Raw genomic sequence first — 5,275 nt, 5'->3', positions numbered from 1 at the left:
AACTAGCAATTTGGAGGTAAGTTAATTCTACACCCCTTGAGTTAAATACATAGATTATGGGTAGATTATAACTAGAGAATCTTAGAACTCAAGAATTTAGGTAAAAACCTAGATTTTTATAAAAACGAGATTTTAACAACGAAAATGGTTATGGAATAAGATAGAAATTATATATTTGAGTTATTGAGATTATGGGTAACGTTTTCATCCAAAAATTTATGAAATCCGGGCACGTGGGCCGGGGATGAATTTTAGGAATTTTACCATTTTGGATAGGGTAATTTATTTAATAGATGAATTTTAAATTATTGAGCATATATTAATTATTTTGTATAATATTTGGATAATTTCAGATTTTTCGGTGCCGAATCGAGAATTTTACGCGATGCGGTAATCGGAAAGTAGACTTTGAGACAAGGTAAGTCTCTTGTCTAATCTTGTGAGGGGAAAATTTTCCCATAGTGATTAAATTAAATAACTATTGCTAATTATGTGGGCTACGTACGCACGAGGTGACGAGAGTCCATGCGTAGTTACTATAAATGCTAAAGTTCGGGTAGTTTAGGACTTAGAGCATGAATTACTTGTGTAAATTATTTGATGTATGTATGGTGAATTGTTAGATAAGGATATTAAAAGATAAAATTCTCATATGCTAAATTTTTGTTTAGATTAATTAATTATTGAAATAAATTGTTATCTTCTCGAATAAATTTTACAATAAATACTCTTATTCCGGAGGTACATAAGAAAATGTCCTCCTTTCTTGTGGATCGGGCTGAACGCCTCGGTAGGATATATGCATTTATGGATCGTGCCGCACGTCCCTCGGCAGTGTATACGAAACTCTGGATCGGGCCGTACGACCTCGGCAGAAATTGTGCTTAATAATAATAAAAATTACACGATACTTGGACAGTTTATTGTAGCTTGTAAAACTATTTGATAAATTGGAAATTTATTGAGATTGAATTGCAGCCTGTAAAGCTTTTTGATGAATGGAAATTTTTATTGAAATTAAAGTATTTAATTAATAGATTGGAAATTGTTGCATTTGAAAGATTTTTATTATTTCTGCTAATTGAATAAAAATTATTTGTTAACTCTGTGAATCATGTTAAATTGAATAATTATAATTTATTCCATTTATTATTGTTGACCCTTAGTGAGTGTCAAAGTCGGTCATCTCGTCTCTACCACTTCGAGATTAGGCTTGATACTTACTGGGTACCGTTGTTTACATACTCATGCTACACTTGCTGTACTTTTTGTGCAGGATCTGAGACATATACTAGTGGAGGACCTATCATCGCACATCCTCGTTATCCATGGGCGTAGTGGTGAGATTCCTTTCTGAGTCGTCCTGCAGCTACCAGTGCCCCTTCTTGTATTATTTTTATTCTGTCTATTTTCATTTCAGGCAGTATTTGGAGTTTTGTATAATCTACTAGATGCTCATATACCTGTGACACCAGGTCTTGGCACACACATTGGTAGGATTTGGTGTCTTATTATTTTCTTGGATTGAAATTTCATCGATATATGTTTAATTTATTAGTTGGCTTGCCTAGCTATAGTGTTGGGTGCCATCACGACCTATAGGTGAAATTGGGTCGTGACAAAAGTTGTATATCAAATTTGGAGTTGATTTGAATATATTATGAAGCAAAAATATTTAGGTAAACCTCTACCCATCGTGTTATGGTGCTCACTAGGATTTTGGCCAGAAATCTCGACGTTCATCTGAATTTTCAGCAAAAATATCGAAAAATCTTGTTGATCCGTTAGAATTCGTGGCAAAATCCTAGTGATCACCATAATTATATACATTGTGTCATGGTGATCACTAAGATAGTGCAAAAACTTGACTAATACTATTAAATATAAGTTTTAGCAATTGCCAGCAACATGTTTTAAAACTAATGTACGAGGAACTGGGGGATAGAGGCGGAGACAAGAAGTTATTTCGACTAGCCAAGGCGAGAGAGAGGAAGGCTCAGTATCTGGACCAAGTGAGGTGCATCAAAGACAAGGACGGTAGAGTATTGATGGGATAGGGTCAGATTAAGCGGAGATGGTAGACGTACTTTTATAGACTTCTGAATGAAGAGGGGGATCAGGACATTGTGCTAGGTGTCGCGCCCCGTTTTCTCGCGAAATCGGGCTTCGACATGTGACAAATCTTTTAAGGAGGTATTAAAAGAGGAGAGTCGCCACCTAACGATTTTAAGGTACGTTAGGGCACCTATTTGCAAATAACTCTTTTTGACTAGTCAACGCCACCAAAGATCGGGTAAGGGCTCAAGTTACCTCAAAGAGAAGGTGTTAGGCACTCCTCGAGGTCCACAACTGTGGGTCGCGGTCGAACTTAAATTATATGGATTAGTCTATGTGATTAAGTAAACAAAGAGAGTACAAACTTTAAGGATTTTATTACAAAGAGATCTTGAATAAGGAGGTATAACTATTTTTTTCAATCTAATAGAAAAGAAAGGAAAGTGGGGAGGTCCTAAGTTTTTTAGCCTAAAGGATCACCCCGTGGAACATAAATAATATTTCGTAATTCCCTTGAGATAGGGTGTTACTCATATTATCCAGCGGGCACATACTATCATCTCCTGCTACCCGATTACTATGTTAAAGTTGTTTACCTAAGAGCGCTCTAATTCAATTCTAAGTAGTACCCTACGCGTGCATTGCTCGTCCCATACCTATGGTCCAGGAGGTTTTGAACCTTTATTTGGATGGTTCTAGACCTTATATAGGTTGCTCAAAAATGTAAAACTATGAGACAAATAAAATACATATTGGACTTCGAATATGGCAGTTAAGGGCTCAGGTTAGCCTCCACACTTAAGCAACAAATGCACGCGAAACAGGTTTTCATGTTAGGCCATTTCAGAATTAAGAACCTTAAGCCCTATAGACATGATTTCTACGTGACTATGCATTAAAACATACAAGATGTTTCAAAGTCTAGGCGCTTCTTATCTCCAAATTATACGATTGTCGCATGCTAATTTGAGATTGCAGATTTCAGTTATTTAACCTATAGATGTTGTGTTTAGGTGTGAATCACTAAGTTACAATGAAATCTATTGGAGGAAAGCCCAGAATTATTCATGATTTCTAACAATAGCATACGTGAAACAAATGTTTGAGCGATTTAACATTAACAAATTATGGCGAGTAATTATATCCTATAGGCAGGATCTCTAACGTTCAGCACGTAGAGAGCTGATTTTATCGCCATACCTTAATCCTATAGGCATATTTTCTAGGTGACAGTGGCAAATGGAATAGTCAGAATAATGTAGGCATGATTCTTAATGAATGCTGACGCGAATTGAAATCAATAACATTTATTCCTATAGGCAGGTTTTCTAGTAGCACGTAGCAGTAAGCATAATTGCAACACTTTGAATTCATGTTCGCTAGCAGACTATGTGTATGTGTGTGTTTCCCCTAATGGCATGATTTCTATAATGCACATAGTGATGGAATAACATATATATATATATATATATATATATAACAAGTAAATCATTGAGTCATATAGGCATACTATCTACCCATTTGGTATGCAAATATTAGAAATCTACCCATTCCCCACTTTACTAACACCCCATTAATGAATAGGATATAAATATTATACAAATAATGACAATAGGGCCACAACAGGCCCAAATGAAATACCCAGCACTGTCTGGGCCTTCAGCAATTCTCATACAGCATACCCAGACTTCTAACAATGAGCCGTATTCATCAACACAATCCCAGAATCCATAGAGGAGCCCAAAGTCAATTCATATAACCATATTGACAAGCATTGTATCATTTAAACCAACCGACTTAGATGTACAACAAATAATAGGAAGAAATGGGTTGAATGGGGGTAGTTTAAGTTTCAGGGAATGATTAAGGACCCAAATCCTAGTGTGTCAGAGTTCATAAGGGCCTCAAATGGACCCCGAGCAGTGCTCACACTAGGAGGTCATCAGTAAAGCCTATGTAGCCTTGACTTTTAGCCGGCTAAGAATAAGAAGTTCAGAATAACATAAGTAGTAAATGAGGAGAATGGATAATGGTTGAGGGACAGAATTGGGGGTACACTTATAACCTAAAGTAGACATAGCCAAGTTGAGCATACAGAGCAACTAATCAAGAAAGCAGTAGGTTCAGCATGATTTCCATACATAGCAAAGTATCACATAGACAACCACATTTTGAAAGAGTTGGGGAAGAAATAGGTTTGCATGGGTATACAGAGATTATCATGTACAAATGCATGATACTAAACCAGTTGAGACCTAAAAGGTCCAAATTAAGATAAGTATGCATCCTAGTATCATAATATAGACATATTAACTCTCATCAGGAAACATGACTCCATTGAGACATGATAGGGAGCACGCATAATGACAAAACCATATGTGGGAAGGGTCAGGGGAGAAACAAGTTTGCAGTCACAGATGCACAATACAAATAAGTTAAAACCTAAGAGATTATGCTAAACATACATCCTAGTGTCATGCTAATCAGTATTTAGACATGATGGGGGATGCACATTGTGACAAGCCAAATAATCACTGAAAGAACAAGATATCAGATGAACCATAGACATGCTGGGGAACATATTAGCACAGCAGCAAGATCATAGAGAATGGTCTTAATACAAATTGAAACACATTGCACATGCAAGACAAACATTGCAGAGATTCAGAGCAGTGTGAGATACCAACTTCATACCAAATAGCACATGTAGGGATTCTAGGATTGACACAATAGACTAATTAACTAAAGAAGACCTACGTTATGCCATAAAACAAAATGGTTCAAACAGGGCAGGGAAAATAAGTTGAGGTTCAAATAGGGCAGGGAAAAAGACACATAGGGATGAAATTGCAAAAGTCAAGTGGCTTACCAGTTAAATGGACAACAATAAAGAACAAAAGATCCACAAGAACCCAGAAAACCTCGATGTGTCAAAGTTCCCAAGAGTTTCGAAAGAACCCAAGGCAATGCTCGTACCGAGAGAAAGTTCGAACAGTAGACTCTCAGTGGCCTTGGCTTTCAGCCGACCAACACAAAACACAGAACATGATAATCAAGGAATTAACAGAGTAAAGCTTCAAATTTTAGTGAGATTGTATCGACTAGGTCCTTTTTCAAAGGGGAATGGGGAATGGTTTATATAGTGACAGAAATCGAACAAGTAAACAAGGAAAACTATAAAATCAAACATAAATAAGGAAGTATTACCATGCAGAATCAA

Source organism: Nicotiana tomentosiformis, chromosome 8 (assembly GCF_000390325.3).
Source record: "Nicotiana tomentosiformis chromosome 8, ASM39032v3, whole genome shotgun sequence".
In the NCBI taxonomy this organism is placed as follows: domain Eukaryota; kingdom Viridiplantae; phylum Streptophyta; class Magnoliopsida; order Solanales; family Solanaceae; genus Nicotiana; species Nicotiana tomentosiformis.
Note: the sequence above shows the minus strand (reverse complement) of the source record.